Source organism: Hemitrygon akajei, chromosome 10, assembly GCF_048418815.1.
Source record: "Hemitrygon akajei chromosome 10, sHemAka1.3, whole genome shotgun sequence".
NCBI lineage: Eukaryota > Metazoa > Chordata > Chondrichthyes > Myliobatiformes > Dasyatidae > Hemitrygon > Hemitrygon akajei.
This window is the reverse complement of record NC_133133.1, coordinates 112,653,437-112,666,880: the sequence shown is the minus strand read 5'-3', so window position 1 is coordinate 112,666,880 and position 13,444 is coordinate 112,653,437. Positions and strand designations below refer to the sequence as shown.

Sequence of the window (13,444 nt, the reverse complement as noted above, 5' to 3'; positions counted from 1 at the left end):
TTAAAATGTTGAAAAGAATGTTTCATCTTTAACTTTATGACTTTTGGAGATCAGTTCATCTTCTACTCACTTAACTATTCACAGTAACAGAAATTTTGACCAAGGGTGCCCAAACTTTTGCATACCATTGTATGATTCCCATGTTTTTAAAAAAAACTCTCGCAGTTTCTTAACTCCTCCCACAAAGATTTAAGCATTTTGTGACCCTATGTCACCTCTTTCTAAAGATGTAATTCCATCTCTTACCAACAGAGCCACACCACCGCTTATGCCTTCCTGCCTGTCCTTCCAATACAAAGTATATTGTTTGATATTAACCCCGAAATATTGTACTGTCATTCCTGCCCCTCCTACAGCCAAGTCTCACTAATAGCTACAACGTCATAATTCCAGGTGTTGATCCATCCGTAAGCTCATCAGCCTTTTCTACAATACTACTTGCATTGAAATATACACAGCTCAGGACATTATTCTCACCAGGCTCAACCCTTTGATTCCTGACTGTCTGAGTTCTTACCAACATCTGCCTTCACAACCTGCCCACTAACTGGTTCCCAACCCCCTGCAATCCTAATTTAAACCCCACCGTGCAGCATTAACAAACCCTCCCACTGGGATATTAGACCCCTCCTGTTCAGGTGCAAACTGTCCCTTCTGTACAGGTCCCACCTTCCCTGGAAGAGAGCCCAATGATCCAAAATTTTTTTGCCCTTCCTCCTACACCAACTTCTTAGCCATGCGTTAAAATTTATGATCTTCCTATTTCTGGCCTCACTAGCATGTGGCAAGGGTAGCAATCCTGACATCAGCACCCTGGAGGTGCTGCCCTGTAACTTAGCACCTAACTGCCTGAACCCTCTATGCAGAATCTCGTCATTCATCCTACCCATTTGGTACCTACATGGACCACGACTTCTGGCTGTTCACCCTCCCACTTCAGAATGCTGAGGACTCGACCCGAAATATCCCAGACCCTGGCACGTGGGAGGCAACATACCGTCAGGGAATCTCATTCTCACCCACAGAACCTCTTGCCTGTTCTCCCTAACTAATGAATCCCCTATTACCGCAGTGTGCCTCTTCTCCCCGCTTCCCTTTTGAATCACAGAACCAGACCTGGTGCCAGAGACCCGACTGCTGTGACTTTCCTCTGTTAGGCTATCCCCCTGACAGTATCCATGGTGATATACATGTTGTTGAGGGGAATGGCCACAGGGAATCTCTGCACTGGGTGTTTCGCCCCTTTCCCCTTCCTGACTGTCACTCACCTTCCTTTGTTCTGCACCTTGGGCACAACTTCCTCTCTACATGTCCTGTCTATCACCCGGAGTTCATCCAGTTCCAGCTCCAGCTCCTTAATGAGAATTATTAGAAACTGCAGCTGGATGCACTTCTTGCAGTTGTAGCCATCCGGGACACTGGAGGTCTTCCTGCCTTCCCACATCCCAAAAAGGGAGCATTCAACTCTTCTGTCCGGCATTTCTACTGTCCTAACTGAGCAGATATAAAGAAGGGATGGAAACGATATTTTACCTGGAGCTTTTCTTTCTTTTTTAAACTTTCTCTGACTGAAGCCTCGAAGAGTTAAAGCCTCAATATCTTCACTATTAACTCTGTCCACTCCAACAATGGCCACAGTATTTGCTCCTGCCTTCCTTTAACTTGCTGTTGCTAATCAATCCCAAATGCCAACTGGTCACCGGTCAGAGTTCTGTTTATTGCTGCCTTTTCCTACTGGGTCGGTGGACCCGATTGAAATCCCCTCCTCTCAAACTGCTAATGCCCTGATTGGTCACTGGTCAGAGCTCAATTTACTCTATATACAGTACCTATAAAAAGTATCCCCCCCCCCCCCCGGATGTTATCATTATTTATTGCTTTACAACATTGAATCATAGGGATTTAATCTGGCATTTTAGACACTGATCAACAGAAAAAGACTCTTTCGTATCAAGGTAAAAACAAATTTCTGCATATTGTTGTGAATTTATTAAACACAATTGTTTGCATAATTACTCACCTCCTTCAAGTCAGTAAACTTGACTTGAATGCACCATTGGCAGCAATTACAGCCGTGAGTCTGTGTGGATAGCTCTCAATCAGCTTTGAACATCTGGACACTGCAATATTCCCCTATTCTTCTTTACAAAACTGCTCAAGCAATCTGTCAAATTGCATGGGGATAGTGAGTGAACAGCCCTTTTCAAGTCCAGCCATAAATTCTCAATTAGGTTGAGGTCTGAACACTGACTTGGCCACTCCAGGACATTATCTTTGTTGTTTTTAAATTATTCCTGTATAGATTTAGCTTTATGCTTGGGGTTATTGTCTTGCTGAAAAACGAATCTTCTCCCAAGTGGCAGTTCTCTTGCAGACTGCATCAGGTTTTCCTCCAGGATTTCCCTGTATTTTGCTGCATTCATTTTACCCTCGACCTTCACAAGCCTTCCAGGGCCTGCTGCAGTGAAGCATCCCCACAGCATGATGCAGCCACCACCAGGCTTCACCCATAGAGATGGTGTGTTTTTGATGATGTGTGGTGTTTAGCTTATGCCAAACATAGTGTTTAGTCTGATGGCCAAAAGCTCAGTTTTGTTTTCATCAGAGCATAGAAGCTTCATCCAGCTGATTTCAGAGTCTCCGACATGCCTTCTGGCAAACTCTCACCAAGATTTCATGTGAGTTTTTTTCAATAGTAGCTCTCTCTTTGCCATTCTCCATAAAACTGCAACCGGTGAAGCACCCGGGCAACAGTTGTTGTATATACAGTCTCTCCCATCTCAGCCACTAAAGCTTGTAACTCCTCCAGAGCTGCCATAGGTCTGTGTGTGGCCTCCCTCACCAGTCACCTTCTTGCACAGTCACTCAGTTTTTGCGGATGGCCTGCTCTAGGCAGATTTACAGTTGTGCCATATTCTTTCCATTTCTTGATGATTGACAACTGTACTCCAAAGAATATTCAGTGACTTGGAAATTGTCTAGTATCCATCGCCTGACTCGTGCTGTTCAATAACCTTATCGTAGAGTTATTTGGAGTGTTCTCTTGTCTTCATGGTGTAGTTTTTGTCAAGATACTGTCTCAACAGCAGTTGGACCTTCCAGCTACAGGTATATTTTACTATAATCAGTTGAAACACCTTGACTGCACACAGGTGATAGACAATAGACAATAGACAATAGGTGCAGAATTAGACCATTCGGCCCTTCGAGCCTGCACCGCCATTTTGAGATCATGTCTGATCAATTCCTATCAATACCCGGTTCCTGCCTTGTCCCCATATCCCTTGATTCCCCTATCCATAAGATACCTATCTAGCTCCTCGAAAGCATCCAGAGAATTGGCCTCCACTACCTTCCGAGGCAGTGCATTCCAGACCCCCACAACTCTCTGGGAGAAGAAGTTTTTCCTTAACTCTGTCCTAAATGACCTACCCCTTATTCTCAAACCATGCCCTCTGGTACTGGACTCTCCCAGCATCTGGAACATATTTCCTGCCTCTATCTTGTCCAATCCCTTAATAATCTTATATGTTTCAATCAGATCCCCTAGAAATCTCCTTAATTCCAGCGTGTACAAGCCCAGTCTCTCTAACCTCTCTGCGTAAGACAGTCCAGACATCCCAGGAATTAACCTCGTGAATCTACGCTGCACTTCCTCTACAGCCAGGATGTCCTTCCTTAACCTTGGAGACCAAAACTGTACACAATACTCCAGGTGGGGTCTCACCAGGGCTCTGTACAAATGCAAGAGGATTTCTTTGCTCTTGTACTCAATTCCCTTTGTAATAAAGACCAACATTCCATTAGCCTTCTTCACTGCCTGCTGCACTTGCTCATTCACCTTCAGTGACTGATGAGCAAGGACTCCGAGATCTTTTTGTATTACTCCCTTACCCAACTCTACACCGTTCAGATAATAATCTGCCTTCCTGTTCTTACTCCCAAAGTGGATAACCTCACACTTATTCACATTAAACACCATCTGCCAAGTATCTGCCCACTCACCCAGCCTATCCAAGTCACCCTGAATTCTCCTAACATCCTCATCACGTGTCACACTGCCACCCAGCTTAGTATCATCAGCAAATTTGCTGATGTTATTTTCTATGCCTTCATCTAAATCATTGATGTAAATCGTAAACAGCTGTGGTCCCAATACCGAGCCCTGTGGCACCCCACTAGTCACCACCTGCCATTCAGAGAAACACCCATTCACCGCTACCCTTTGCTTTCTATCTGCCAACCAGTTTTCTATCCATGTCAATGCCTTCCCCCCGATGCCCTGAGCTTTGATTTAACCCACCAATCTTCTATGTGGGACCTTATCAAATGCCTTCTGAAAATCGAGGTACACTACATCCACTGGATCTCCCCCGTCTAACTTCCTGGTTACATCCTCGAAAAACTCCAACAGATTAGTCAAGCATGATTTACCCTTGGTAAATCCATGCTGGCTCGGCCCCATCCTATCACTGCTATCTAGATATGCCACTATTTCATCCTTAATAATGGGCTCTAGCATCTTTCCCACCACCGATGTCAGGCTGACAGGTCGATAGTTCTCTGTTTTCTCCCTCCCTCCTTTTTTAAAAAGTGGGATAACATTAGCCATTCTCCAATCCTCAGGAACTGATCCTGAATCTAAGGAACATTGGAAAATGATTATGAATGCATCCACAATTTCCAGGGCCTCCATTTAACTAATGATGTGACTTCTAAAATCAATTGGCTGCACCAGTGATGATTTGGTATGTCATATTTAAGAAGGTGAATACTTATGCAATCAAATATTTTGAGTTTTATATTTGTAATTAATTTAGGTAACTTTTTAGAGATCTGTTTTCACTTTGACATGAAAGAGTCTTTTTCTGTTGATTAGTGTCAAAAGAGCCAAATTAAATCCACTGTGATTCAATGTTGTAAAACAATAAAACATGAAAATTTCCACGAGGGGGTGAATATTTTTAATAGGCACTGTATATTTCTTATTGTAATTTATAGTACTTTTTATGTATTGTGTTGTACTGCTGCACCTAAACGATAAATTTCATGACATACGTCAGTGATATTAAACCTGATTCTGAATTTTTTAAAAAAGTGACACATGCTCACTGTTTTAGGAATAGCTTCTTGCCTTCCTCCATCAGATTTCTGAATGGTCCATGAATACTACCTTTTCCTTTTTTTCCACTGTTTATTTATTTTTGTGACTTAAAGTAATTTTTTTTGTATTGTGCTGTACTGCTGCCTGTAAAACACAAATTTCATGACAGATGTCTGTGATAAATCTACTTCTGATTCGGTTTGTCACCTCATGGTTTCTGTACCCCACAGTATGATTCCCCACGTGCAGCACTTTGGAATATGCCTCTCTGGCTTTGAGTCATCTGGAGGTTCTGCAGGATCCTCCACAGACCCAGTGCTCCCCTGTACTCGCTACGCTTCCCCTGAAACACAAACACAGGCAGGGTTTCTGCACCATGTTGGCAGAAGAACCAGTTCAAGTCTCTGAAAGTTTATAACAATAAAAGTATGCCCTCTTAGATAACAAAGTGCTTGCTTGTGGTTAACTCTAGGATCTTGCTTCCACTTATTGGCATTTTCTTCATTTTTTTACCGTGTTCAGTAAGAACATTGGTGTCGACAAGGCAGTCATCTCCCTGCTGAACAGAACTTACTTCCATCTGGATAAGCAGGGCAGCACTGGGAAGATCATGTTTTGTGATTTCTCAAGTGCCTTCAAAACCATGCAGCCCTCATTGCTGGGGGGAAGCTCCATTCAATGCAGATTAGCACTTACATCGCATCCAGGATAATGGACTACCTGACTGACAGACCACAGTTTGTGTGGCTTCAGAGCTGTGTGTCAGACATGGCTATAAGCAGCACTGGGGCCCCGCAGGCTCCCTTCCTGTTTACCCTGTACACCTCAGACTTTAGATACAACTCTGAGTCATGTCATCTGCAGAAATTCTCTGATGACTCAGCAGTTGGGTGTACAAAGGGAGGATGGGAGGATGAATACAGGCCCTGGTGGAGGACTTTGTCAAATGGTGCAAGATGAATCAGCTGCAGCTCTACATCAGTAAAGGCTTTTAGGAAGACTAAGCCTGCACTGCTCCCTGTTACTATTGACAATGAGGACGTGGATGTGGTGAGGACCTACAAGTACCTGGAGGTGCACCCGGATGAGACTTGAGTGAAGCATCATCACAGAGTCTGTGTACAAGAAGGGCCAGAGTCACCTCTACTTCCTGAGGAGACTGAGCTCCTTTGGAGTGTGCAGGCCTCTCCTTCACTGGTTCTACCAGTCTGTTGTTGCCAGTACAGTCTTCTATGCATTGGTGTGCTGGGGAAATGGCATCAACACGGGTGACGCCAACAGACGCAATAAACTGATTAGAAAGGCTGGCTCTGTTATAGGACTCAAACTGGACACACTGGAGGCTGTGGTAGAACAAAGGACCCTACAAAAAACCCTGGCAGTTCTGGACAATGTTCCTCGCCCTCTGCATGCCACCTTGGCTGAACAGAGGAACACTTTTAGTGATAGACTAAGACAACTGCGCTGCTCTGAAGAGCGATATATGAGGTCATTCTTACCCACGGCCATTAGGCTCTATAATGAGTCAACCTACAGCCAGGGAAGTGATGACCCCTCCTGTTTGAGGTAACTTATTTTTTATTCTTTCTTACTTCTCTTCTGATATTTATATATCTGTGCACTTGCAATGATGCTGTGACACTGTAATTTCCTTTGGGATCAATGAAGAATCTATCTATAACCTTCCTCTTGTTTACTAATCAAGAACATATCAGCACCTGCTTTAACTATGCCCATTGACTTTGCTTCCACAGCCATCTGTGGCAATGAATTTCATAGATTCACCAGCCTCTGCCTAAATAAATTCCTTCCCATCTCTATTCTAAAGGGATATCCTTCTATTCTGAGGCTGTGCCCTCAGGTCCTAGACTTCCCCACTACAGGAAATATCCTCTCCACATCCACTCTATCCAGGCCTTTCAACATTTGGTAGCTTTCAATGAAAACCCTCTCAGTCTTCTAAATAGTTGCAGGCTCAGACCCATTAAACACTACTCACACGTTAACCCCGTCCTTCCTGGGATCAATCTCCTGAACTTCCTCCGGACCCTGTCCAATTCCAGCACATTCTTTCTTTGATAAGGGACCCAAAACTGCTCACAATACTCCTGTGCGGTCTGACCAATGTCTTGTAAATGTATCTGTACTGTCTCCACCACTTCCTCTGGCAGCTCGTTCAATATACTGACTACTCACTGAATGAAAAAGTTGCCCCTCAGGTTCCTATTAAATCTCTCCCCTCTCACTTTAAAGCTATGCCCTCTAGTTCTTGATTTCCCAACGCTGGGAAAAAGACTGTGTGTATTCATCCTGTCTGTGCCCCTCTGGGAGTTTAGAAAATGAGTGGGGAATTGCATTGAAATCTAATGAATATTAAAAGCCCTAGAGAGAGAGGGTGCTTCCTATAGTGGGAGAGTCTAGGACCAGAGGGCACACCCTCAGAATACAAGTTCATACCTTTAGAACAGAGATGAACTGGCTTATTTATATAGTTTTAATTGAAGAAATTATTGATTCACTATGTCACACAAAAGAACTGCTAGTTCATGTAAAATAAAATGGCTTAATGAAACAGTAGAAACTGCTGCACTGAAAGCTCATGAGGTCAGGAATGTGCAGCTACAAGAAATATTTATGTGCAATACAGAAATTGGTGCTATCTGTGTGTATTGTCGCGAAGCAAAAGCTGCTGGAGAATTTGCAAGTGGGAGGTAGTGGAGTGATATTTGGAAATCAGATATCATTTAGCAAGCAAATCACATGGATGGTGTGCAAAAGCTCTGGTGAGAAAATGCTTCATTACTTGCTACAGGACTGCTGCTATGTATGTTTTGTGAAGTGCAGGTGAATAAGAGTGAAAAAGATCAAACCCAAAGGAGAACAAAGTTCTTATTGACAGTGCTTTGCTAGCTGTTAAAATGAATACCTTTATATATGAAATTCAGTGTGCTCGTGTTGTCACTGGGCAAAAAATTGCAGAGCACAACTGGTCATTACAAATTAGAGGAACTTTGCTCACAGGGAGAATATAGAAACTCTTTGCAAACAACGCTGGATTTGAACTCCAAACTCAGAAACTCCAAGCCGTAATAGCCAACTGCTACACTACCAGGCCATTCCCGAGTGTAGACTTAAATTCAAAGTGAATTTATTATTAAAGTACATGTACAGTATGTCCCCATACACAATGCTGAGATTCATTTTCTTGCGGGCATGCTCAGTAAATCCAAGAACAGTAATAGAATCAATGAAAGACCACACCCAGCAGGGTAGACAAACAACAAATTATGCAAATACAAATAAAAAAGAAATAACAATAATAAATAAATAAGCAATAAATATCAGGAACAAGAGTCTTTGGAAGTGTGTGCTCAAGTTGTCGGAACAGTTCAGTGATGGGACAAGTGAAGTTATCCCCACTGCTTCAAGAGCCTGATGGTTGAGGGGTAATCTCTGCTCCTGAACCTGGTGGTGTGGATCCTGAGGTTCCTGTACCTTCTTCATGATGGAGCAGTGAGAAGAGAGCATGACCTGGGTGGTGGGGGCCCTTGATAATGGATGCTGCTTTCCAGCAACAGTGCATTGAGTAGGTGTGCTACGTAGCAAATCGAATATAGAATGTTTTAGCACAGTATTGGCCCTTTGGCTCATAATGTTGTGCTGACGTTTTAACCTACTTTAAGATCAATCTAACCTTTCCTTTCCACATACTGTACCATGTGGCTTTCTAAGGCAGGGGTTTCCAACCTGGGGTCTATGGCCCCCTTGCTTAATGGTATTGTTCCATAGCATAAAAATGGTTGGGAACCCCTGATCTAAGAGTTTCTTAAATGCCATCTATAATATCAATCCTCAGCCTCTTTCAGTTCGGGGGGAAACAATTCCTGGCCTACCCAAGCTCCAGCATTTTGCACGTTGCTCCAGATTTCCAGCACCTGCAGTTTCTCTTGAGTCCCCAGACTACCTTATAACTCAAGCCCTTCAGTCTGCACATCTGTGGAATGATCTGAATGATGTATATGCACATTAATAAAGCAATTGTCAATTTATTAATGTAAAACAGGCATGGGGGTCTAAATGTCTAGGCCTGCAAAATGGAATTTTAATAGTTAACATCACTATGAATAGTTGGAACTTCTGGCAGAGATATATTTTGTTTAGCAATTAAACAGCATAACAGTTCCCTTCCAGATACGGAGGTGTTGGATAGACTCTGTTAAAAGGCGTTTGCCAGCTGTGTTTTGCTCTAAGGATTTATTCATCCAGTCTCATTCTGCGCCATCTCCACACTAACACCGCACTCACTTGTTAGATTTAGTGGGCAGATCAGAATTCAAGTGCTAATGAACTGATTATTCCAGTAGGCGCCAAAAGCACAATGAGAAATAATTTGGTTTCATATCGAAGAGAAGTAATACAGTAACGCTTTAATATTCTGCCTGGTGAATATTTGTATCATGAAAGTTAGTGATTTTCTGCTTGGCTGGTTCTGCTGTTTGAACATTATTCACAGTCAAGTTTCCGCATTCCAATTGCACCAGCTCTTCGCTGTTCCAGTTAACACTGCGATTGTTCAATACTCAATATCTCCATTTAGAAAACACCGTCACATAGCGAATAAACATCCAATCATCTGTACCATTGACCCTGAGCTCTGAGTTTGAATTCCAGCCAATTAAGTTTAAGCCATTTAAATTAATCCATAAACTAGAAAGGGAACAGAAAAGACCAAAAGACCATGAGGCATAGGAGCAGAATTAGACCATTTGGCTCATCGAGTCTGCTCTGTCATTCCATCATGGCTGATTTATTATCCGTCTCAACACCATTTTCCTACCATTTCCCTGTAACCTTTGACACCCTTATTAATTAAGAACCTATCAACCTCCACTTTAAGTACACCCAATGACCATGGCCTCAACAGCCATCTGTAGCACTGAAGTCCACAGATTCACCACCCTCTGGAGAAAGAAATTCCTCTTCATCTCTGTTCTAAAGGGATGCCCCTCGATCTGAAGCTGTGCCCTCTGGGACTGGAGGGCTTGAGTTATGAGAAATCGGTGAGTCTGAGGGTACAGGAAAAGCGCAGGTGCTGGAAATCTGAAGCAACACACAAAATACTGGGGCCTTTCCCTGGGGTGAAGGAGGCCGAGCGGTGATGTAAAGAGATTGGTTTTATTTGTCAGATGTACAGTTCATCAAAACATTGAAACATACAGTGACATGTGTCATTTGTGTCAAGAATGTGCTGGGGGCAGCCCAGAGGGTCAGTGTACTTCTGGCACCAACATAGCATGCCCACAACTTACTAGCCCTAACCTGTACAGCTTTGAAGCCCACACAGTCACGGGGAGAATGTACAATCTCCATACAGACAGTGGCAGGAATAGAACCTGGCTTGCTGGCACTGGAAAGCATTATGCTAACTGCTACTCTACCACGCCACCCCACGGTAATAGAGGTGTATAAAATTATGAGGGCAGAGATAAGGTGGAAGTTCACTGTCTTTTCCCTAGGGTAAAGGTGTCTAAAACTAGATGGCATAGGTTTAAGGTGAGAAGGGAAATATTTAAAGGTGAGCTGAGGGGCAAGTTTGTAACACCAAGGGTGATGGGTATATGGAGCAAGATGCCAGGGAACATGGGGGAGATGATTACAATCACAAAGTTTGAAGGACACATGGACAGGTACATAGATAGGAAAGGTTCAGAGGGGTATGGGCCAAACACAAGCAAAAGGACTTGTTTAGGAAAGTACATTGGTTGGCATGGACATGTTGGGCCAAATGGCCTTTCCCATGCTGTTTAACTCTGTAAATCTTTTAAAAAGATTCTAGCTTTATAAAAGGGTTTTATAAGATTCCTATGAGGCTGTATAAGGCATTGGTCAGACTGCATTTGAGTATTGTCAGCAGATTTAGGCCCCTTACCTGTGAAAGGATGTGTTGGCGTTGGAGAGGGTCTAGAGGAGGTTCATGAAAAGGACTCAGGGAGTGAAAGGGTTAACATATGAGGAGGGTTTGATGGCTCTGGATGTGTACTCACTGGAGTTTAGAAGAATGGGGGGGGGGATCTCATTGATACCTATCGAATATTGAAAGGTCTAGGTAGAGTGGACGTGAAGAGATTGCTTCCAATAGTGGGAGGGTCTACGATGAGAAGGCACAGTCTCGTAATACAAGGACATTCCTTTAGAACGAAGATGAGAGGTATTTCTTTAGCCAGTGGGGGGGAGGTGTGGGTAATCTGTGGAATTCGTTGCAACCAGATGATTGTGGAGGGCAATTCATTAAAGTGGAGGTTGATGGGTTCTTGATTAGTAAGGGTGTCAAAGGTTACAGGGAGAAAGCAGGAGAATGGGGTTGAGAGGGATAATCAGTCAGCCATGCTCACATGGCAGAGCAGAATCAATGGTCTGCCTGGTCTAATTCTGCTCCTATGACTTTTGATGATCACAAAACTATAAAATCTGCGCGGTTTAGTAACGTCCTTGAGCGTAGGAAGTCTGGACCCTTATCTGATCTGTCAGTGTGATTCTAGACCCAGACACTATGGCTGACTTGTCTTCCAGATCAGGAACAATCAGGAAAGTATGGTAAACACTGAGATGGGCACACCAGCGGAGGTGAGATCGGGCACTCAAAGCCTCGGTTGGTGTATTCTGTGTAAATACTTCCCAGCGGCGGATGGATCAGTAACCAGAGCACAAGAACTAAGATGAGCCAAAAAGGAGTTTATTTTTGTTTCTGTCTGGGGCTGCTCTGATCTGAGGAAGGTTGGTGGGGTCAGATTTTCTAGAAGACTTTCTAATGGCTTTAACCTTGAAAGAAAGGAAACTGTACGGCTGGGATGAATGATTCCGGGTGTGGATGGAGTGGGTGAGCAGCTAATCGGGCATATTGTTTTTGGATTGCAGAGATGCAGAGGGTATACTGTGTTATATGGATATCTATCTGTATGAGGGAGCCGAGTGAGAGAAATAAATTGAAGCAGATCTATTTAATATGAGATTGAAGGAGATTAGGAGTTGGAAAAAAATCATTGAATGTAAATTTGGGACACCCCGAGGTCAGTCAGTCCTTAAGTTACTTAATGTACTTTATAGAGTCATAGAGCAGGGGAAACAGGCCCTTCAGTCCAACAGGTCAATGCTGACTCAGATACCAATGTATGCTCATCTTACTTGCCTGCATTTGGCCCTTATCCCTCTAAATTTGTTGTAGGCATGCTATTTTGGTGCCAGAAGCATGGGAACACTTGTTGGCTGCCCCCAGTACATAGGCATGACTGTACAGAACAGGGCTGTTGGCCCATGATGTGCTGACCTCTTACCCTACTTTAAAATCAATCTAACCCTTCCCTCCCACATAACCCTCCTTTTTCCTTGAGCCTATCTAATGTCCCTAGTGTACCTAGCTCTACCAGCACCCCCACAATGCATTCCACACACTCATCACTGTGACGTTCGCCGCATACTTTCCTCCAATCTCCTTAAAATGATCCTGCTCATAGGAGCACATCTTTGGACTGTGCTGGTCATTGACGCAGACATTTCACCTTATGTTCTGATGTACAGCCCAATGTGACTAATAAAGCTACTGTTTCTATCCACGTACCCGTCCAAGTGTCTTTCAAATGCTGTTAATCACTTCCTCTGGCAGCTGTCTCCATACCCTGACCACCCTCTGAATGAAGAAGTTGCCTCCTCAAGTTTCTTTTAAATCTTTTGCCTCTCACCTTAATCCTGTGGCCTCTAGTTCTTGCAACAACACACACGCGTGTGTGTGTTGTTGTTTGAATTTCCAGCATCTGCAGATTTTCTCGTGGCCTCTAATTCTTGCTTTCCTTTCTCTAAGAGAAAAGGGGCTGGGCACATTCACCCTATATACACGTTCTTCATGATTTTATTCAACTCTCACTCTCAAACTTCACACCGCAGACCAAGTTTGGCCAATCTCTCCTCATACCAGTATCCTGCTGCCTCAAGAAGATGAGCTAAACTTCTGTTAGGACATGGAATTAGTCAGTCAGTCTCCCGTGTTTCAAGGAATAAAGTCTCAGCACAGTCCAAAGATGTACTGGTTAGTAGGTCATTGTAAATTGTCCCGTAATTAGGCTAGAATTAATTTGGTGGGTTAATGGGTGGCATGGTTGATTTTCCATTAAATAAAATAAAAAAGGTTTTTCAAAAGTCAATAATGAAGGGTAGATCTTATGTTTACAGCCATTTGAGTAGATGTTTATCAAAGTATTTACTGGGAGAAATGTGTTCAGTGCTGGTTGCATTATTATAGAAAGAATCTGGAAGTTTTAGAGAGGGTGCAGAGGAGATTTAGGAACA

The 13,444-nt window shown here is 43.3% G+C and overlaps 1 protein-coding gene across 1 annotated transcript in view; it reads left to right on the top strand.

Moving 5' to 3' along the window:
* nav3 (neuron navigator 3) overlaps window positions 1-13,444 on the top strand; it is a 433,465-nt gene that overhangs the window by 154,001 nt on the left and 266,020 nt on the right.